Source organism: Helicoverpa armigera, chromosome 2 (assembly GCF_030705265.1).
Source record: "Helicoverpa armigera isolate CAAS_96S chromosome 2, ASM3070526v1, whole genome shotgun sequence".
Classification (NCBI taxonomy): Eukaryota; Metazoa; Arthropoda; class Insecta; order Lepidoptera; family Noctuidae; genus Helicoverpa; species Helicoverpa armigera.
Window position 1 is genome coordinate 3,820,127 of NC_087121.1, and position 24,911 is coordinate 3,845,037.

The 24,911-nt window shown below is 34.2% G+C and overlaps 1 protein-coding gene across 1 annotated transcript in view; it reads right to left on the reverse strand.

The window, feature by feature from the left end:
* The window catches only part of LOC110377735 (uncharacterized), an 87,397-nt gene that overhangs the window by 42,816 nt on the left and 19,670 nt on the right, over positions 1-24,911 (reverse strand). Inside the window, exon 2 of the mRNA XM_021336733.3 lies at positions 11,967-11,989. The gene's annotated coding sequence lies outside the window, so the exon portion shown is untranslated. The remainder of the gene's footprint in view (positions 1-11,966; positions 11,990-24,911) is intronic.

Sequence of the window (24,911 nt, forward strand, 5' to 3'; positions counted from 1 at the left end):
GATAGGTATTGCCAAAGACAAAAAAGGTTCACCAGGTCCAAATTAGCATTAGTCTCTTTTTAAATTCGATTTCCACCTCCAATTTGTAGCCTACGTTTAATATTTGTAAATAAACAAACAATGATTATGTTGTAACAAATAGTTCTTATCTTCTACGGTGTTATCCACTCATCGGATTGTGATTATGAAATATTGGTAACTTGTTCTTACGCCCGGGAAGATAGCTATGCCCAAAAAAAAAACAAAGTGACATTGGTACGCAAGGCACAGCTAGTTTGTAATATCAATTTGACGTATTAATGGAACTGTCAAAATGATATCTGTCATCTGTGTTTAAAAAAATAAATAAGTTTAAGATGATAAATCTTAAATAGAAGTTGTTGTAGCTTAAAATTCAATTGTTTTTAGCTACTTATCAGTTAATGTAGTAATGTGCTTTGGAATGCTGCAAAACTTACTTATTTTATGTCGCTTGAGTCCCTTGTAAACTACTGTCCGTACCGCGATAAAACTTAAAAATATAATTCGGGAAGAGTGTAGCGTTCCTACAGTGAAAGAATTTTTCAAATCAGTTCAATAGTTTCAGAGGCTTTAGGCTAAAAATAAACAAACAAACAATTTCTTCAAAATTATTTTAAGTATAGATATTGTCAAAAACTTTACTTTTTTCATTAAATGCCTCATTTTTTAGATGTTTATTTAAAGTAAATAGCTAGCCATCCTTATTCCTGGCGCCAGGACTATTGTTTTGGCCTATGCTAAAAAGAGAGCCATAAAATCACCGCAAAAAGATATATGCCTCTCTTTTCAGCTTGAAGAAAATATGTAATTTGTAAAAAGCATTACAGTGGTTGGACAAATCGGCGCATATTTCTTTACAAATGAGATTTAGTGGCATTTGATGTAAATATTATCTTGTTCAGCTTGTGAGAAATGTGTTATACTTTGTATTGACATCATAGTTCTTGTATGTTGGTATTTCCTTACAATTAAATTAGTTATTGGAAGAATAGTTTTTGTCTTTAGTTATACAAAGCTCTACTGAATTCTATGAGCCTGAAATAAAGGAATAAATAATGATGTAGGTGCAAGAACACGTATATACTTGTCTTTTTGATGAGCAGATGAATAATATAAAGCTTTCTTGAAACTTCCATTATTTCAAATAACATCACATTTAACACCAAATCGAAAACAAAAGCCGATAATTTCGAGTGTAAGTACCAAAAACAAAACAAGCACATCTTAAAATCCACTTGATTTCTACCCAATAAAACTTTCCACGCGACTGCATAAAACAATAAAGAAAAACAAAACACTACGCTCCTTAGCAACCAACTTACTAGGCACATTGTAAATACTTGTAATCTAATTTAATCTCGTTCCACGTCTATAGCTTGGGCTTGAATGATTATATTGATATTGTGAGAGCTTGGAGCCGCCAAACCTTCACTATATAAATACTTTTTTAGGGTTCCGTAGCCAAAATGGCAAAAACGGAACCCTTATAGTTTCGTCATGTCCGTCTGTCCGTCTGTCCGTCTGTCACAGCCGATTTACTCGGAAACTATAAGTACTACAGTGATGAAATTTGATGGGAATATGTGTTGTATGAACCGCTACAAAAATATGACACTAAATAGTAAAAAAAAGAATTGGGGGTGGGGCCCCCCATACATGTAACTGAGGGATGAAATTTTTTTTTTCGATGTACATACCCGTGTGGGGTATCAATGGAAAGGTCTTTTAAAATGATATAAAGTTTTCTAAAAAACATTTTTCTTAAAGTGAACGGTTTTTGAGATATCAGCTCTCAAAGTCGTAAAAAGTATGTCCCCCCCCCCTCTATTTTTATAACTACGGTGTATAAAATTCTAAAAAAAATAGAGGTGATGCATGCTAATTAACTCTTTCAACGATTTTTGGTTTGATCAAAGTATCTCTTATAGTTTTTGAGATAGGTTGATTTAACTGTAATTTACGGAACCCTTCGTGCACGAGTCCGACTCGCACTTGGCCGGTTTTTTTGTAGGTACATCGGGCATGAACGATTGACTTACTATCAAGTTTGAGCGATAGTATCTTTGGAAGATAGTACGGACGACTAACAAAGATTTGTTATGGCGATTCTGACTACGTTTATTTTTTTTCAAAATTTTCATGGTTGAAAAGCGACACACGTCTCGAGTATCATAGACTGTCATATCATAGGCTATTTTATCCTAGTAAGGGCAGTAGTTCCCATGGAACGCAGATTACACAGCAGGAAAACTGCTAGTCTTTAATATAAAGAAAAATATAAAGGTAATAAAAACACGACGACGTTTTTATCGTCAAAATCAAAATCAAGTATTTTCCGAAGCCACTATCGATCAAACTTTGTAGTAGTCAGTCATCCATACCAACTCGAAACCTATAGTATTGTATGATGATGGGCTTTGATGCCCGAAACAAATGATCAAATTAGAAATAATTTAACAAATTTTCCTTAATACTTTGATGACAATCTATCAACCACAGGCTCCCGGTCCATGATACGTCCTATCAGCCTAAGGGTGGTCACTTTTATTTTCACAACTCGTTTATATGCTAATTGAATCGCAACTTCAGGTAAACACAGCAGGTATTAAAAACTGCCATCGTAAATCCTTTCGTCGCTTGTTTATTTTATATAGAATGCTTTAGATAAGTTGTTATGCTAAATAATATTCTCAACACCTTTCAATGGATATAATATAGTCTTCGATGGTTGATGACAAATGTAATTTTTAAGATGTCGATGTCGTTTGCTATGACAGACCTTTAGAGATCCCGCATATTGCAAACTACCTACACTGTAGGCTGATAATTAGCCCGATGGTTGGCTTGCAGTTTAAAAGTAAGCAAAACTTTGATAACAGACAGAATCATTAAAAAAAAAAACAACCTCGTCTATGATGTATCAAAAACCTTTACTTTAAAAATGACTACACAAGTAAGAACGTGCTTAAGATTAAAATATTTAAACCTACTCTATCAAAACCTTATTACTCGCAAACATTCGCTTAAAACCAGCAAAATATCTCGATCATCCGTCTAAAACAAACTCAGTTCCATTACTATAACTCTACGACATGATACTGACTCTTAGCTGAAGTAAAAACTTACCGTAGCGAGATACAAATCGTTGCTTAACTCACCACTTCTGAATTCAGACGTTTTAAGATATGATCGCAAGCGCACACTTCTAGTGACGAGAAAATAATGTTCCTAGATTATTTACGAGAGGCTGTGGTACTATTTAAATGTTTATTTTTATTCATATTTATTCGTGTTGAGTTCTGTGGGAATAAAGGGTTGAGCTCCTTAGGTTTACGTACCTACCCAATTCCTACACATAGTAATTTGCACACAGTAAAAATGAGATTTATTTCTCCAGTTAAATCACAAACCATGAGTTGAAATATTAACTATGATAATTCATGTTAGTTACAAGAACCAGTTTTCATATAAACTAGTTGTAACTTAGTTATACTTAGTGAATGGCCTAGTAGCCAAAGTTTGCTCGTTGCAGTACTAATCTGTATTATATTGTTATCTGTATTTTATCAACAGGAAGCTTCACAATGGTTGATTTCTCCGGTCCACTCTGTTGACGGCACTGCCAATTATTTATTTATTTTGACTTCACAAAGATTTTCACGACACCAGTGCACCTAATTATTCACAATACATCTAGGTAAAATCTTATTTCAACAAAAGAAATGTACATTCTAGTCACCATGGTACTTAACATTAATAGATTTCATCATCCATCATAACCAGTGCATCACATAATATTCTATTTCCCCGCGGCCCTATAATTTGTATGAACACGATTTATGACAAGCGAGCCTCGCTGATGCAATGATACAACCGACTAATTAAGAAAGACATGCAATACTCGTAACTATTTTAATGATGGCGTACAACAGAATTTAAATGCATTCTGTCGGCAGAAAGTCGTGGTGGCCTAGTGGGCAAAGAACCAACCTCTCGAGTATGAGGGTGCGGGTTCGAATCCAGGTCAGGCAAGTACCAATGCAACTTTTCTAAGTTTGTATGTACTTTCTAAGTATATCTTAGACACCAATGGCTGATAAAAAGGTGAAGGAAAACATCTTGAGGAAACCTGGACTATATAGTCTGAAATCACCAACCCGCATTGAGCAAGCGTGGTGATTAATGCTCAATCCTTCTCCGTGTGAGAGGAGGCCTGTGCCCAGCAGTGGGACGATAAATAGGCTGTAACTACTGTCGGCAGAACGTTTATGGGTTGTGAAAAAATGTTTTATCTAATGCTGTTTTGCACTTAAATTTGCACACTGTAGACAGTTTAGTCGACTGACAGTTGCCTCGATCGTAGGAAAAGATATGCATATTTGAAAGAAAATAGTGAATTATGTTAGTGAAAATTCTGATCGTGAAAACTTTGAGTGTTTAGTGTCGGTCTGATACCGGTCAAATACCTGATCGTCGTAGTATGCGTACTCCCATACATTTTACATATCACGCGCCCGATCAAAATGGTTGATTGTAAAGAATGCCTACGGCATTAAGAAGAAGAAAGAAAGAAAGGAAAACCATTTATTCAACACAAAAGACTTTGTAATATTTTGTTTAATAAAGTTTAATAAATAAATAAAATGTCGGCCGACTAAAAAGTCTTCAGTATGTGGGTACCCTATAAGTTATGACTATATGCGTTCATTTTATGTTCGTCGGCTTAACAGTAGCTACCTGATTTAATGTCGTAAGAAATCGCGTCTGCTTTTACGTTTGATCGTGTTATGAACCGAGAATATCACTGCAGTTGATGGTTATTACTAAAGCTTTGTAAGATTTTAATGTAATTTAATAGAAAGGAAATATTAAATAAGTTATTATACAGGAGGAGCAGTGATCACAACGAGAAATAGAGAAAATATTGGCAAACATCTTTGCTTACTTGCTTAATTATGTAGAAAGGGTTAAAATACATAAAAGGACGAGATAATCCTTTATCTTCTAATCTATTAAAACCGAATAAACTTAAATCTTGGTTTATTTTAAAACCAGAAGAAAGCAAAATTTTATGTGCGCTGTAAAATGTTCAGCGCTTACCCGATATCGCTCGTTAGGCGCGTGATAAGTGCTTCCTTTACAAGAATACTCGTTACCTTAGATATATACAGGAGGAATGTTTATAAAAATTACATCATAACCTGTTCACAAGTTACATGGAATCAGAGGAGATCAAATTAAGTGCTTGATTTATTACAACACCTTGTATAAGACGTGTCAGTCTCACCGGCTGTCGTGTATTATCTCACCGACATACATCATTTAAAATAAATGATTTATGCATTTTCATCATATTTTCTTTAAATCTAGCACTTTCATTGATTTATGATTTCTCATTCACAACTTTATTTTTTGTTCGAAGCGTATTAAACTAAATGAAGGGTTACTTGTCCGGTAGCCGTTTTATGAATACAAATGCTATATTGCTTTTAAATTGGCGTCTCTTACAGAATAATGCAAGGAAAGAGGTTCAAGAAAATACAATAATACCTGTTTTTATCTATAGTGAGAGTCAATTTAGAGTGTGGTGTCTATTTCGAGACGCGCTTGGAAACATTTGATAGTCGGTATCTATTGCGGAACCTATTGAGGCATCTACAATGGTCTAAGCTCATGGCAACAGCACAGAATATCAGCTTTTACTCGTGTATAGCCTGGTAACGATATAGCAATAAGGAAAAAAGGGTACTGAGCTCTGTAGTTGCATACTTGAGTCTCGTACTTTGTGTCATCTTTTTGCGATATGATGTGATTACACGGTTGAAAGCGAACTCAAAATCTATGACTAGACATTTCTACGTTAGAGGCAATATCACTTGAAGATCGCCTATAAATTACTGGAAAAAATAAACTCAAAAGAAAGGTAGGATATGTCTGAAGGGTATTGGAATACTGGTAGTGATTACTGTGACGCAAATCGTCGACAACCGCAGATTATTTTAATCGCCCAGTGAGAATGCACTCAGTAAGTCGCGTCACATTTCTTGGATGTATTTAAATGTGCCTTAAGGTAATGTTTTCTATTTAAATATTGAAATTTATGGCTTTTTTGCGTTTGAGAGATCATTCAACGGAGAGCTTCATTGATAAAGTTGGTTTTATTTCTGTTATTGGTCTAAAATAAAGACGATATTTGGGACACTTTTTTACGAAATTTTCCGGTTAGACTGTTATAACTTGAATTTTGATTTTCTGTAGCTTGATTGGGGGTTATAAAAAACAAGAGTACCTATTAAATTTATAGTAGTCTGTATTCTTGCATGTACGTGAGGTCATAAGCTTTTACTATACCTAGTTCAATGCTCCTCAGACTACGTAAAAACGTACTACTCTTATTTACGCTTTTTGTATCAAACTTTTTTCTACGAGAACGCGAAATATGAGCCGTTTTTTGCTACTATTCATAAAACCGCATGTTTTTCCTCCAAAAGTATTATTTACACTGTTGAGCATAACAATTTATTCACGATACGCTAATTAATTTTTATTTTAGCGCTAATAGATGAACACGCTCGTGAAGATTAATTGGGATAGAATTTTGTTAAAAAAAGGAAAGTTTTAATTAATTAATTTAACCAAAAAGTTCGCTATACAGAAATTGGTCAATTTGTCCAAATTTTTCGAAAGTGTGGCAGTGACATTTGATATTTTGAACTTTTTCTAGTTATTAAGAGTAAATAAATTGGATCGATGCTGTAGCATAAGTATCTGAAATGTAACATAAGTTATACCCCATATTTTTTTTTAGAAAACTTATCGGGACTAAAATCTCTCAAAGTCTTTCCCACCAAGATCTTTACTCAATTTTACCTCCAAACCTGTGATTAAGCTTCATAATCACTATCATCTAATCATCAGGTCATTGACCCTTTATATTTTCTCAGTGCAGCCAGTGCAACGTTACTCAATAAGCCTTGCTTCTGCACCTTCCAGTCATCACAATGACAGGGATGACTCAGCTACAGTACCCTCCAATAACCCACTTAGAACATGACCCGAGATTGACGGTTACGTAACTAATTCAATGATGGAAACACCATGGGAGAATAGCAATGAGGAATGCTATCCATCTCATTCATAAAAGATTAATTAACCAACTGAAGAATTCAGAATAAAATACATCGTACAACCACTTTAATGATTTCCTTCTTAAACGACTAAAGAAACTAGGGCTTTCAGCTTTCATACAAAACGTCAAAAAAGTCTTAATATACATTAATTCGTATCACCGCAACCGCAAATCAAATTGCAATTTGTTTAATCAATACAATGAACAGTAATACACATTCTAGTGAAAGCGAAACCGAAATTGTGTAAAAGAAGCAAGAGACCAATTTGTTAAAAAAAAACTGTTACAATAGTACATAATCGACGTCGGCGGCTGCGCGGGCGACGGCCGGCGTGCGACGTCGCGCCGACAGCCGTGACAATTAAGTTAGGTTTTTTAATGACTTTTTTACCGTCCAATAAATTGTGCACTTTTTACTTGGAAGAAAGTGGTAGAAAAACGATCATTATGTTAGCGAGCTTTTGTGCAGTCGGTTACGCTTGTTGGGGCATAATGAGCGCCGGTGTCCGGTTCGTTAAAGGCTCCCTGAATATTTAATCAGCCTCTACGTGTGTTTAATTTACAGGACAATCGGTTTTCGGGTTAGTGGTGAGCTGATTAAACTTCGAGACATCTTTTAATCGAGGAACAAGATCGAAATGCGAATACCGTGAGCTCTTTTTTGAAATGCTTCAACTAGACGGAAGGTTAATGTCACGAGGCACGTCACCACAATTGGTTTTCAACTTTCTTTCATTTTTTGTCTCGCACTTTTTTATCACGAACAAACAATGACGTCATCTGACATTGGAGATCGTGAAAAAAGTTAACAAAACGACGCGTCGAGCAAACGGAACTGGGCCAAACCGCACACGGTTTTACTCCAGGAATTCGCGGGGTGATCTCAAACCCGGAGATCATCGAGAAAGTTAACGCATACATCACTAGTGTCAAAACCAGCCACCCAGGGAGAAATTGCGCATAAAAGCCAGGTGGAACAAACGATACATCATGGCTAGGCTTGTCGCGGACATAATAACACCTTGGCGGCTGCAAACAAACAGAATAAACGTCAAAACAGTCCTAACACAATACCGGTGTACATTGTCCTAACAGCGCATAGATTAAAACCACGCGGAGCTCCGCCTCACCATGTAACGGGCTGCAGGGCGTGTTGGGACATCTCTAGTCCGCCATTGTTACGTCACACTTTGATTTATACCCCAAGGCTTTGAACGCCTGACAACTCTATGCTGCAAACACACTCGTAAATATTTCCCGTAATAAAAATAAAATAAGTTTAAAATTGAAAGAGGTAGTGTTGCTACAAAATATTACGAGGCAGTTGAATTGATATTATGTTGCGGTCGCGCACTTCCACGCGTGTTTTATAACACGAGTGACACGGAATTATATAGACGACCACGACTGTTGTCACCATAGAGAGTTATTGCTGCAAATGTACTAGATAGGACATTTTCATTTCGATTTAGCGTTGCAGTTTGTAAATCATTGAATATTCAATGAAATAAACTAATAGGTACATACATCAGGTATGGAACTAGGCAACCAATTAGTCTTTATTCTGTTATCGAGGGGAACGATCTTCAATTAGAGCTATGCATTTTCAACGACCATCATACGTGCAGTAATTTATATCTCTCAGTAATAATAAGTCACATATTGGAACCCATTTCACATTTAAGTATTTGCGTGACCATTCTGACGTCTCCTTAAACAGTTACCTAGTCCTACTAACCTCGGTCACTTGAGAAAAGCATCAATTAATTTACTACGTGACTGTGCATTATTGTTTTCTAGTGACAAAAGACATAAAAGGCTTTCAATTAAATCAATTGCACTGTTTCTACTTTACAAATATTCATATAAAATGTATTTAGAAATCGAATTAAAATAGAATTAAACATAAAAATACAGTAGCTATTCTGTTCCACTCATATATAAACATGAATAGTAATTATAAATAATTTATTGGCATACTTACAACTAATAACCTACAAACACTTCCAATTCTATTGAATGATAAATGTATCATTTCCTGCGCAATCCTTTAAAATCAAACATGGAGATCTCAGATTAAATAGCTGGTACATAATTAATTAGGGAACCATTTATTAAAGGAGAGAGATCCGGATAGATTATTGCAAGCCATCCATTCTGAGTTTTCATTCAATTGATGCCTTTAGGCTAGTTGGGGTAAACAGTCAATGCTATCGAGATTAGTTAGAAAATTAATTGTGTCTCGTTTCTATTAGGACTTCTCCATCCTAACTACCACATATTGCAAACTATACAATAAAGACAGAAGAACACAAATAAAGATAAAATAGGGACACCCAAAGGCTGTAAGAAAACTTTTTATTGATTTTCCTTCCTAAGTTTTTCCATTTTTAAATAACCGACAGCGTTTGCCCAGCAAGCACATCATTTGCAACTAACTCGACATCGCATATAAAAAAACATTAACACCCAAGAGCAGGGCATTAACATTCACCGTCGTGAGCTCACCACACCTAATTATCGATATCAATAAATCGAATCGAGTCAACAAAACAAGTAGCGACTAATTTAATCGATGCTCATTTATTTTATTCGAACACTCAACTACGTAGTCACAATGGACATTCATCTTTATAATCTTATCCTACTCGTATCATTAGAGTGCGCAGGAGTGTCCGGAAAATAATCGACTCCGGCGCAGCAGTTATTACGCGAAGCTTAATAGGCGTAGATTGAGACAGTTTAGTGACAACCACTATTAATCGGCGCAGTGTAATTTGTGTCTGCTTTTAAAAATTCTCGTGAGGCTTTTAAAATAGTATTTTGCTGTAGAGATTTAAATGCGATAGAAGTGTTCTTGTAAGTAGGCGTTTAATTCACTTATTTTTAGAATCTTAAAATAAGGTGCTATAACTCTCACTTTCCATCTTTATTCGCGATCTGAAGCTAATATTTCTGTGAGGTTTTTGTACCACTTTGTGTAAAATATGGACCATTTTTTTATTTCGCCCCTAATTGGAAAGTTCTATCAAGTAATCACACTGGGCTCATGCTTCAAAAAGCATCGTGCCATAAGCCACTATTAAAACCAAATTCTTAAAAGTTTTGATTAATAGGTCCCAGAACTAATATTCAGATATTTACAACGTTGGTCATAACTACAGTATACCTATATCTTTTGTTTGAAACCTAATGACAACCAAGCAACCTCGTTCACCATAATAAAACCTTCATAATAAATAACGTATGAATCATAAGAATATTAAGATGCAAATCTGCCTAACCTCTATATAAAATTACAATCCATATACAACATCAGTCGTTATGACAAATGTATAAATAATTAATAACTTGAGTACATAAATCGTTATATCAGATAAATAATCTAATCTTGACGTACATACAGCTTCCATGCTAAATGGAGTTTAACGAATGACGCTTCGCAGGAATTATAATAAAATCATTAATATCTACGAATGCCGAGTAGGAAGCTATCGTCCTACGTGCCGTCAGAGTTCACAACTGGTCAATGTATTCGCGGATTATAACTGTTGACTGTGACACAAAAACAATCCGCATAAATAAGCCACGATTTTGAGTAGGACCTGTTTGGTAAAATTATTGTCTATGGTTACTTTATTGGCCATAGAGAAGATAGGAGATAGAATCACTAACAGCGTAATTAAGTAAAGCCCACACTCATGTAGTACAAGAACATTTAATGATCTTTCAATTAAGATTCAATAAGGTTTTAATAAGCCGTCTTGTTTTTGCTTTAAGTAATTTAAAGGTAAAGGCCGTAATGTGACAGGCTATTTTATTAACACTTTCTTAAAAGACCGTTCGATTTTTAAACCTTTCTGAGTTTGAATGGGCCATCCATTTAAATACAGCATGAAGGTTTCATTCACTGATCATTGAAAAGAAAGTTCACACAAGAGTTCGATACACGAAATAAAAAAAAAAAGTTACTGGCAGGTTTTGTAAAAAATAAAACTAAAAAGAAATTCTGTGTTTACCCAAATGCTTTACAGGCTCCCCGGTACTATGATTCCCACCATTATTTTACCAAAAATAAGTACCTACTCATGAAATAGCCAGATAAAACATTTTGAACAATAAATTACAATTATCACAAAATCAATATCAAACCATCATCGATTAAGATTTAATCGTTTCATTAACCAAAGGCTGTATCTCGATATTGCGTGAGTTTGTTTTGACTGGTGCCAAACAAAAAATAATTTAGACGAAGCTTGGAAGCCATTTATCAAAATTAAGATTAGTGTACACGCCTACTTACATGAACCCGCTATTATATGTATTACCGTTAGTATTTTGTAATAATGTACTTGTGTGGTGTAGTGTCGAGTTAAAAAAATGGATGCAGTGGTAGGAAACCGGCAGTGTGCTCATGCGCTTATGGCATTTTAATGTACTTTGTGGTTATGGTACCCTGTTCCAAGTATCGTAACAGCTGAAGGATATCTGTAAAACTGTGAACCTACAACTACCAGTCTGTTATGGGTACCGTACATTTGTGTTACACTTTCTTCACATACCTATATTTCTTATGACTGCTTATACAATTATGTACCTACATATCTACATCATTAGTGGGATTATTAAAAGAACGATCTACTTAACTCACTATCCGTATAAAATCTACAAGTGTTCTTAAGAAAAAAATAAAAAAGCGTATCTCCAAAACACATTAGCATTAACGTGTTTACAAGCGCATTTACATAGAATTCATTCCAAAAACTTTATCACTTCGGAATAATGTGTCCAATCGCAGTAGAAAACTGACTCTCACCTTGACGCCCGTTATCTCGAGATCTGAAACAGAACAACACTATTAGACAATAGCTTATTACCAGGGAACCGAATAAATCGCCTAATCAGATGGAAATAAGAGAAATTACCGCGCAATTAAATGTGTGTGAACTTAAAAAGATACATCTAACAGAGATACATTTCAAGGCAGCTAATGTTAATTGCTAGATTAGCATTCTGCGGTAGTTTACAGTTTTTGCACAGTGGTCGGCGGTAACGCTCCCCGGGTTTGCGTACGCATGCGCAGTTATAATGACTTGAACGAAATGCTAGCTGACTTGCTAATGCGCATTTTATTCGGTCAGTTTAATTTCGAGATCACGCGGCGTCAGGATCAACTGAACCCAAACAGAGCGGATTATGAATCGGTTAGCGTGGCTCCCAAACTAAATGTTTGCGTGCGTTTAATAATTACAGCTTAATTACAATTATCTGCTTAATATCGTGTGTTCGATATCGTAATTTTAATCGATTGTCGAGTTGTCTCGTCTTACCAGGTTTAATTAAGCAGCTGTGGTTTGAACATGTTGATAGCATCCATTTCATAATTACGCGCAAATTAACCACGATGAGTACGTTTGTCTTGAATTCGAATAAACTTTACTGTATTCTTGATCTTGACACAAATGATTGCGATTCTGGGTCACATAGTTTAGTGTAGAAAATTCACGGGCAGCAAAATTCATTGTAATTGTTACCGGCGTGTGACCCGGAACGATGTCACACGTTATATTCCACACACGTGTTCCGCCAGACACCTCGCATTATAATATCGATCACAAAAAAACTGCTCATTAATATTGATTGGAGATAATTTCACCTTCGTGACTTTTCTATGATTTACGCTGTAATAATTCACAATATAAGTGATGTGAAGTATTTTAATTGGCCTCACTTGTTTGTTCCGTAGCCCGTCGCTACATTAGGCGGGAACAGTCTCTCCCGACCCTCAACACTCAACTATTATGATTTATCGAGTTTTATCGACCAGTGTCGCAATAAACCTTCGAAATAGTGCCTCCGAGGGCTCGATAAATTACTCTAATAACATAATTCGGTTATTTATCTCGCATCCCAACTCCCAGCCTATTAAATATTCATCTTTGACACTCCATAAAAAATGTAACAGCCATTTCATACATATCTTGTTGTAAGTAGCATGTCGTAACAAAACTTTAAAGCTGTAAATTATATCTTGTTAAACAAAAACATGTTTTATGATAGAAATTACTAACCACAAATTATATTATGTTAATAAGAACATTTATTAATATAATTACTGTTTTAACAAGTCTAGATTTATTTATACCATAACCGAGACGAGGAAATTGCATGTTACGCTGGCGTCTCTATTATCGGTACCGGTAATAAATCTGTTACAAAAACGTAAGCAGCAATGTATAACGTACGGGGCCTAACACAACATGACCAAGTCATGCTGATCACCGCAGAAAAACTTCATTAAATTATTTCTATCTAACCATCTGCCGACGTTAGTGGTCGCGTGTGCAATCTGATACCGATGAGCAATGAAAACAGATCAATTAAATCCTGATAAATATTAATCAACAGTTTTTTAAACACGAGCATATACGTAATCGCTCAGACGAGATGCATACAGACAATCCATCACTTATGTATGCAAAAAATATAAAATAATACAAATTCGGCCTTCGCTTTCGCCGAAAGCCACATAATCATAGTTAAATTGTATGTAAGTAGTTTTGTTGAACAATGCGATCTCTTTCTACAGGAAGTGGCCGATGTGAAGCAATTAGAAAATATCATTAATCAGCCGTCAGCTGTTTATTCACTCCAATACGGTGAAGTGAAGCCCATCCGATGTTCGTGATTCCGACATTATCGTGATCAATAAGCTTGTATTGTGTATCATATAATACTCGTGCCAATCAATGACCACTCAATATTTGATCGATTACATCTCAATAAAAGACTAATAATTTTGTTTGGCGCCATCAAACTAATAACGGATGTTTAATTATAATAAAAACAGTTGTATAACTACAAAACAAATGAAAAGGAAAACGATGTAATTAGTGTCAAAACTCTTTTTAATTATATTTTCTCTTTTTTGACAGAACAATAAATAGAGAGTAACACGAAAACTGCGTGTGAGTGACAGTTTGACTGAACATATCCGGTGGTGCTTTTGTCAGTAATATTTTGTGGTCAAAAAATGATTCTCATGCATGTTTTACAATGGTTATACGTCAGCTTGAAGACTAAATTGAACGCCAAATTAGTGCTAATATTCGTACAACGCACGTTCACAATTTTGTATGCGATTGATACCTTATAATTTATGGGAAAAATCGTTAAGTATTTTAAGTACAGATATTTTGACTTACTGGTAAGTAAGGACCATATAATTCAACATGCTTATCACAGCAAATTGATTGAAAGAAAACACAGCAAATTGTGTAAGTCATATGTTTCGTATGCTATCAGTCGTCACGGTTATTTCCGACGTGTCAATTAGCCAGAGTGTCAACCGTGCCACATCAATCAAGCTACACTATTCTTTTAATTATTTACAAATCAGACAGCTGTTCAGTCAATTACAATGTTTGATAATCGTACTAATATGATTTTGTTTGTAAGTAGTTTTTCAAATTGTTTGATAACACATAAGATGTGACTTTTATTTTTTAAATGTCAGTGTTATGGGTTTGATTTAGATGTTAGGGTGTTTGTCCCCCAATCATGTTTTAACGGCTGAACGGAACTAATAAAAATTTGGAGTAATATAGCTTACACTTACATCAAATTAAAAGGTAGGCTACTATTTATCCTAGTACAAGCAGTATCCCTCAGGACGCAGGTGAAACCGCGGTTGAAACCAAGTCTTCCATAAACTAGTTCTGTAAACCGTAATTTTCATAGCAAAATTCTTGGAAATAATTGTAAAATGCCATAACGAGATCGAGTTGTTTGCCTTTGTTTTAGCTTACTGTTATGATTGATTACCCGCGGTCTATTCACTTAGTTTCAGAGTATTGTCTCTGGCGAGCTATTGGCTTCGGTGACTGGTCACGATTGTGGAGCCCGTTATTGTCAAGGTGCAAGAAGCATCTGTTAATGGCATCTATTGGGAATGCAGTTTCTTGCACCAATTGCGCTTTGAATTTATATCGTCAGTTTTTATAACAATACTGTCTGTTTCACTTTCATTCCAAACATTTCTTAGTTTAGGAACACCAAAAATATTTTAACTCCAGCTTAATTTGATTGCTACCTTCGTCAGACTAGCTTCGTTCATGTATGTATTAGTATGTATTATAAATTCCGTTTTATAGTCAACCGTGCAAACGTTTATCTAATTTTAATTATATTAGCATAAAATCTAAAACTGAAGATCGTTTCATATAAAAATGTCAAGTCTCTTAAATAAACACATAAGAACACGTAATAGGAATGTACGAGTATCTCGTTCCGAGTAAAGAGAAAATGTATGCGATAATGCGACCGCAATCTTCCGAATATTTTACACTAAAACGACTTTATGATTGATGTTAACAGTAAAATAATCTCTAGTGTGAAAACGCTCTTTTTTACCATCCCAACTTTTTATTGTGTTTATGTAAAAAACGAATTTCTTTATAATGCACGGTTTGCTCGGAATTTTCGTGATAAGTTTGAAGTAAGTAATGCATAATGGACTTATTGGTATCACATTTAAGGACTACTTTTGTTTGATATGGGTTTTTAATATAATATTTGTTGGCAATTATTTTAATCACTAGAGCATAAACTTTAGTTAGATATCTGTGAATTAGTGAACAACTTGGTTCCTTATTTAGAATTCGACGCACAAATTACTTTCTGCACTGTTTCCTAAACATAATTAAAAATACATTTGAGAACTTAATTTGACGTAAAAAATTACAGTTATAAGCCTTTAAAATAAATAGTCTTTTTTTACATTTATAATTGTTATCATTATTTGTGTTAATAGCTACATACATAATCGTTGTTACAGATATAACTTTAAAAATATTAGAATTTTTGATGAGACTTTATAATTGTTGTTTCATTAAACTCATCATTTTTTTTCTATAGAGCATAAACCTTTTTGAATAGAGGAAGAATCTAATCTGGTCTTAAATTGCGTAGTCATTAACGTCAGTAAAAAACTAATCCATATTATCTTTCTTAAAACTTCGAAGTAGTAAAAAGTTAAATTTAAAGGAAAACTTAGATTGGACCCTTATTAAAAACATCTTTTTTACAATCTTTATTTTATGTATTACCTGATATTCCAAGAATCTTTCACTACTGTCATATACAATGAGATACATCCGTTCAAACCGCTGAACCTGTAATTTGAGGGCTCCTTTATAGCTTGGTTATCATGAAAGTTAGTCGCCGTCAATATTTTATGAATAAATTAATAATATCGTTAAGCGTTTGTAATTAGACCTTATGTTTGATGGCGACGATAATTCTAGACGGACGATAAATGTAAATCGTATCGCGAACGTATCCGGTGAAGTGATTACGGGTAGAAATCACGTGATCAATAAGTTTGAAAATAATTGTGATCATTAATATAGTCTTAGCACCTACGCGTGGTATTTCTAGGTTTTCATAGATCAAAATCAGAGTGTGTTTTCATAGATCAATGTCTTATTTATTCATCTGTACCTACTCATCTTCGACTAGGTAAGTAATTGACGAATAAGGTGGTCATTAGCAGTGTAAGGAGATAGGGATTTAGCTTTCAGATTAGTGAAGTTGCTCATAGCGTTGTCTTTGATGTCGTTCCGTCTATTATAAACTTAGAAGGCAAGTCATGTATCAGCCAGGCAATTAGTGTACCTTTTGTAAGTTTCGCATTAAGCTTAAACGAGTAGAACAAGTAAATAAAAACTGTAACAAATGGCGTCTCGATCACGGAAATGCCATCCAAGTACTGTAATCAGCCCTTACACGAGTCCGTCTATAAAAACCGCATAAAACCTTTTTTATCGATCCAGTTAAATCCAGCCAGTAGGTACCTACTTTTTAAATTCATGTTCTAGAACACCAACTTCAAATATTTTTAACCGCCAATTATATCTGCCATTGGCGTCTATGATGGGCTATGTGTAACAGCAATGGCGTTCGGAATGCAAACGGTAAATATCCCGCAGGATCAAATCGGCCGGGATGCCTGCGGCGACCGACGTATGCGCAGACTCTAACGACGATCGTAATCGCCTGTATTACTTTTATGAGCTAAGATCGTTTGTTGGTTGAAAAGTGTATCGAAGGTATGTTACGGTGTATTTGTGAAATGTTTATGACGTGGAAGTCGGGAGTAACAGTTAGAATTTATTTATGTGTGGTGGTATGGTGTGTACCCCTAGTGTTTTAGATTTATATAAATAAAATAAAAATGTATTAGAAAACGTTCAGTTTTGTTCAGAGAAATACTTGACCCCTTGTAAAAATAATACAAAGTAGCAGTCTTCGGGGTCACCTTTGCAATGAAGACATTACAAATCTCTCCATCTCACTCAAGTGCAACATTGCTTCAAACTAACAAATACCCCGTTCATTTCTGAACGAAAATTTGCAGTTTCGCACTAACCTGGCACTTCATCCACTGATCACCAGTCAGTAGCCATAAATATGAAGATGCAACTCCTCGAGGCGTGAACAGTGTGGATAGCTTTCAATGAGCGTACTCAATACGCTCCGCCGTAATTTGTTTGTTCCAAGCCTGTGTGTGTGTAATCCAATACGGGTAGCCTGTCCGCACTTAATGTTATGTGTTCATATCACTTGTATAGGACTTTTATTTGGGCTGTTTTTTTATGTGTATATGATACATTTATAAGAGTGGAATGCGAATTTGTCGCTTCGTAGAGGTTTTATTAGAAGCAGATTTATTTAAACTAAATAATCTCTAATTGGACTATATGCATCACAAATATTTACATAAATCGGTTCAGTAATTTTGGCGTTACAGCGCGACAGAAGGACAGAAAGACGGGACTATTGCATTTATAATATTAATGAGGATTATTGCAAAATTGACGATTATATATAATCTGAAGTGGAACCATTTTTTCTTTTTTATAGAAAAAGCGCAACTGACAATATTTTCTACATTATTATTAGAAATACAAGCGAAACAACATAAAGGCGTGGATAGTATTTGTCTATTTTCTATGTAAAACCACAACGTATGGGGTGAGGTGCGAGCGGATTCCAGCCATGGTTAGCGGTTACAAAACATGAATATATTTTATATTCGCTTTGTATCTGGCGTTACAGATCTACTATAAGCATGAATTATATTATAATAATATCGTAAACTAAGTATGTAGAGCTATTCAATGTACGCAAGATATAAAACAGATTTTTTTTATGAGTTTCAGGTCAAAGGTATCTTAGTATCTATTATATAAAAATGAATCGCAAAATGTGTTGGTAAGCGCATAACTCAACAACGCCTGGACCAATTTGGCTTATTCTTTTTTTGTTGTGTTTGTTATAGGGTAAAGTAGAGAAGTCAGTTGACGGGAGCGAAGCCGCGGGCAAAAGCTAGTTAATTATAATTTTAATAAACGACTGACCGATGTATTACTATTTTTCAGTGCTTTAACAAAAAGAGCTGCTAAGACCGTATAGTAAAAAGTAGGGTTTTTTTCTCCACGACCAACCACTTAGTTATCCTGCTTTAATTCTTCACCAATTTATTTTTTAACCATATGTACCTACAAGATATATCACTATCAACGTGTAAGCTGAAAAGTATTCGATATAATTGCATCGATCGATGTCCATCGCACGTGTGTGCTTAACTCCCGCCATTTTTTACGCGTCTGCGCGTCCACGACACTATTAGGGATGTGAGAGATTAAAAAAAGAAATATCGACATTCAAGCACCGAGTAATTTGCGAAATGACTGCTAATGATGCTTTTGAAGACATATTTATATAAAAATATCGTTAAGCTTCAAAAGTTGATGTAAATAAACTAAAAAAATCGTCGTGATTGGTAGATATGTCGTTATAAACTTAGGGCCTTACTACAAAAACTTTAAACCCTGTTTTACACTTGTCTAATAAAATTTTGGCTGCAAAATGAACCATATGTCAACGTCATAATTTGACATTTTTTTAGACAAGGCATAAACTGACGTTTAAAAGTTTTTGTGGTAAGACGGTTAATGTTTCATCATCAAAGTACAAGTAAGGTTATCTGACGATACCTAATTCATTTTCTGAAGCTAAATAATTATTCGCAGCAATCCAGTTTCCCCACACCTTTCCGGGATTCGAAGTCAATACTTCCAATCGATATCAGATCCAAGAAAGGACAGACATCTCTAATAAATTCAATTTTCTCAAGTTTTAATTGCAAACACGTTTCGCGACAACCCTACTAAAGACGCGGAAGTGAGTTCCAATTTTATCACCATTAGCTAGAATCCAGGAATTTATCAAATTCACGTACACTAGACTTGAACTAATGTAGCTTTGTTTGTTCATAGTTTGATGTATGATTTTGTAGGAAAACAAAGAGGAAATTATAGGAAGTTCTTAAAGGCAGATAGGTATGTACATAATTTTCATACGAATGATTTACGCAAACATAAAACATATGAATAACGAAAATTCTGCATAGAAGCAGTTTAAAGAAGCACACTGGCGTGCACAGAAAGAGTCGAGTGTTTATAAATCATCGTGTTACTGGAAATAGTTACTGAAAAAGATAACGACTGCATTATGGATATATTGTGTGGTATCCAGCAATGGCTAACAAAGGGATCCTGAATGTGACGCTCAGATGAAAATGGACATATTAAAAGGTTTGTCTCATGAGTAAAATTATTCAGAAACAGCTTGGAGATTGTTCATTATGGAAGTTCATAAATACAGAAAATGGAGCTATAATTTTGAAACAGCGATGACTCAAACGCGACAAGTTGGTAAGCTGCATATAATTACAAAACTCTCGGTTATTTCATCTCACATTAGTGGTAAGTTCTTATAACCGAGTAAAACAAACCACAGCCTGATCATTAAACAGGAATGATGACATTATTACTGGCCCCGCTTGATATGTTTTTGTTCCCTTTTTGTTGGCAGATATCTCTCAAGTTTCTCTGGGTGTGGCCTTGGGACCGTTGGCTATGTATGAATTGATGGTAGCAAAACCTTTACAATCAACGGTAGACCATTCTTTGTATAGCATATAGAATTAGCACTTAATCGCTTAGGTAAGTAGTGTATAACAATGTTTTGTGCATTGTAACCTACATAGTTATTACTATTTAAAAGAACATTTAAGTTGCTTTACCTATTACTTATACCTACTTTTTCTTCACTACGAGCTTGTGAAAATTTATCATATAAATGAAGTAATAAATGAGTGTGTCAATCTTGCAAAATATTGGTATTATGTAGCCAAACGAAAAGTAAAGTTTTACGGTTTTATTAATTAAATAACAATGAAATATGACCCATATCAAAGTTATTATCATACACAATTATTTTACACACAATTCAATTATTCCATACACTCACAAATAAATTGAAAACATCCGCACTACTTGAGAAAAAGCTTCGACAAACGGTACGAAGATTCTCGCGCACGCGCCTACAGATACCGGCGCGTGAGCACACATAAATACACGATACAAATCGTAGTTAATCAATCACAAGAACTCTAGTATTGTATGGATTTATGCAGGTATTTGATACTGCCTTCAAATACTTATTGATGTCTTTATTGCGCTTATCGAAACCGTTAAGAATTGTTTTCTTGACCTTAATAATAGAATTTTTAGCGTGGGAAAACTATTAAGTGTTTAATTAGTTTATATTTAGTTAGTTTTTTAAAATCATATTCTTCAAATTATCGAGCAAGCCATTATGGGCTGCATTAGGTCATTCTCAAATTTGAGTTGTCAAAATGCCATTTTACCCAAAAATATGTATAATGTTGTTCAAGAACAATTGTTTTCAGCCTCACATTTTTCGAAATTTATGCTCAATACATAGGTTTTTTTATTTTAAAATCCCAAAAGTTTTATACAAACATATGTAAATAGATCTTACATTTTTTACATTTATTCATTTATCCGGTCATAAGTGGCGTAACATTGCAATTTTATGGCCCCACGGATTTATTAACGAAGATGGGTACCGTTCAAGCACTAGTACTCTACTTTTTTAATTTGACACACAATTGGACTCGCACGCACAGTCTTTTGTCTAGACAAAATTCGACAAAGTCAAGGATGACTTCCACTCAGTGCCTCCACCCCTATTTTTTTATGCAATATATGCAATAAATTTTGCTAAATGGGACTAATTGAATGTTTCATGTTTTATAAGCAAACAGAACCATATGCCCAAAGTACATATAAACCGACCATCCATAAGTCATATTTTTATGCATTCAAATGTAATATGAAATACTTTACATTTTCAATTTACTCGTTCAATTATCACTACAAAACATTATTTTATTGCTACATATTGCTCATATTTCTAACACTGAAGGAAAAATACCTTCACAAAAAGTCACAGAATTCAGAACTACAAGTTTACATGAACACACAAACACACAGACATGTTTGTGTACAAATGTTTCTTGTTTGATGTTTATTCATCGCGACTTGAAAGACTTAACGGTTCAAGTTATGGTCCGCAATGACACAATACTGGAAGGCTTTGAGCGGCACTCACATAACTACCTAACTGAATTTACTAGTACTTTTATATATCATTCCACAAAGGAAGAATTCATAGCTTTTCTTTGAGAAACTGCCTTATTCACCTTTGTGAAGTTCCTTTAAATCTATTGTCTAAAATAATAGATATAATCAATTGTTACTAGCATGCATTTTCGTTTCTACTAACACAAAAGGATAAGCCTGTAAGCTAGCAATAAAGTTATTATTAGCAGGAAAACTCAATGGATTTATCTATTTCCGAATAATAAGGTATGTACCCATAAATTGTAGTCCCTCCATTCTTGAAAATTATTTCATTCAGGAAATACTTAGCTTCCACAAAACATTCAGCTTTTGTAACATGGCTCCATAGATGTTTCTTTATGATCGAATCGAAATATGCTGAAACCTTGAACATTTCTACGAAAAAAGTGAACTTGTATGTACATAGCGCACTCTTTACAGTCTATATCGGACTGACATCCTTAAAATATCAAATCGATCAATAAATGTACAATTATTACTAACTTACGAGCTCCTTTACTTATCAAATAAGGACCAAAATATACAACTTTCACAAATATTTATAGCATTATTAAAGTCAGCACTCGATAACGTAAAGTAAACACTTTCCAATCCAGCTATGTCATATAATCTAAATCCATTTCGAATTTCCATGTAAATTCTTCAATAACATACATGCATACAACTTTCCCCCTATATAACTTAGTTTACTTAAAACCTCCTCAATAATATAACCTTAAGAGTATCCGCATATTGCAAACTTTTTAGTCGGCCAACAGTTGTATAGGGCGCTTGATTAGAACGAAGATATATTGGAGACACGTAACAACCCTAAAAACTTCGATTAAATTCACCATTTCCTTAAAAAAAAACAACCATCGGGCGAACTGTTGGCGCTGTTTCGTCTGCAGTGTGCGGATAAGCTACGAAATCAAGCACATACGATATTATTATGAATTTATTCACATCATCTGATTTTACTTTATAACAAAGTGGTACTGAATATTTTGCTGTTCAGACCATAACAGGCTTTAGTACTGTTACCAACTGTCCAGGTTGGTGGACAAACCGACAAGTGTGTGTTTCAACAGATTAACAAGTTCCGTATGTTTTTTGAGTGGAACGGAACGTAATTTTGTAACTGTCAATCTTGTACCTGATTTATAGTGTTGTTAATAAGCGTTGTCGATGAATTGAATTATCATCTTATGAAAATAAAAATTGACTAAATACTGAAGAAAAAGGTTTTATAGTTAAGTTAATAAATCAGGATTATTTTAAATTATTACTTGAAGAGAAAAAAATGTAGCGTAAAAATAATAAAAGAATTTCGATTATCGAGAATCGATAGCTTGCTTGCTCTTTGAGTGGCAATTTTAAATTTATTTACCGCATAATATAAATAGCTGGCCGTTTGCATAAATTGGCATAGAAATAAAATAAATTGTTACCCATTTAGTAAATTAATAGAATTTTATTCAAAAATACGAGTAGGTATGAAGTCTTTTTTCTTTCGAACTTCAAAGTACTTTCGGTTCACTAGCAGCTAATTCCAAAATTCAAACTAGTCTAGTTTGAATCAAACTTTCGCTTTTTACCCATTCATCCTTTAACAGCCGCCATTCAATAATAAAGTAACAATTTAAGAGGTATTTGTGTAAGTGAGCAGTAGACTAGTGCATTCAATAACTAAGTAAAAATCTTTTCATTCAATAAAGAAAATCAATAACTATTATTAGAAGACACGGCACTCTAAAAACATTCTAAAAAGCAGACGGATCGACAGCTCGATTCAGAACACGAACGGACCGATTGTCTAGTCTTTGACAAGCCACGCGATTGATTCCCGATATTCTGAAGAGGTTTAGTTTCCAAGCTGCATTCAATTCTAAGTTCCACTGATCCTATTTATAAGGAATTTCGAAAGTATATCTTATGTATGAGGTGTTTTCTTTACCTGATTGTGAAACTAACTGAAAAGTAAACCAATGCTGTAGTTAAAGGTGCTATTGCAATTCATTGTAATAATAGCCAGTAGTCGAGAACTCGATTTCTCTGCAAATAAACATTCCTACCGTTAATACGAATGAAATAAATCATGTCATTTTTAAATTAAGAATGCAGCGAACATTTAAATTGTTTTTTTTTTTCAGCCAGTATGTAAAAAAAGCCGTAAAATAAGGAATCATAAAAAATAACGTCCGTCACTGTAACAGAGGCTATAAAATGTCGATTAATTAAAGTTATCATGCTATCGTATCTAAAACATGAATAGTTATTGGTACATCTCTATTAGCATGATCGATACTTTTTGTGGGGTCTTCGTGTCAAACAATTAATGCTTACATCGCGACGCGTGTATTTGCATGTCGATAATAATATATTCCGAATGTTGGACATCACTATTGTACTATGGAAAAAAAATGGGTAAAGCCGGGTAAGTATATTATTATGTATGTATAATCCGGGTAAATTGATTAAAATAAAATAAATAAGAAATAATATCGTGTCTTTTTTTTATTTGTGAAATCAAATTATGATATTGTCACGATTATTAATTTCAAGTAGTACCCAGTAGTGTTTATATCCTTAACGCTACTGAAATTGGAAAGCTGCAATAAAATAGTTTAACTAAATAATTCTATGTGCACAATCACTTAACTGTAAATTATGTATCAATTGGTTACCGCCGCAGGAGTCAGACCTACAACCCAATATATTGCTAATAATCCGCTGAAATATTGTATTTAACAACTACCGACCGCTTATTCCTGAATTGAAATAGTTTCGTGTATTTTCATAAACTACTACATTAATTCATTTTGTTACAATAGTGCTTAAATAAACGTTATTTTTGTAAAAAAAACCTCATACCTTAACCAAACTCCAGTGAAGAAAAAAAAAACAAAATACTATAATTATAGAAGATTTTTCGGTTCATAGTAGGTATTTAATGCGGTTTTTTTTTCAGACACAGTTATTTAATATCTACAAGTAAAATGCTATGCAATGATTTATTTAAACAAAACTATTAAAGTAGGTGAAGTACAGTGCTTCTAACGGATTAGACTTCAAATACAATGCGATTCATAAGTACCTAATAACCAGACGTCTAAGACACGTAAAAAACGGCAGAAACAAACAGTTTTTGCACCACACATTACGGTACTAAGACAAAAACATTTGTTTTAAACTAATATAAAATC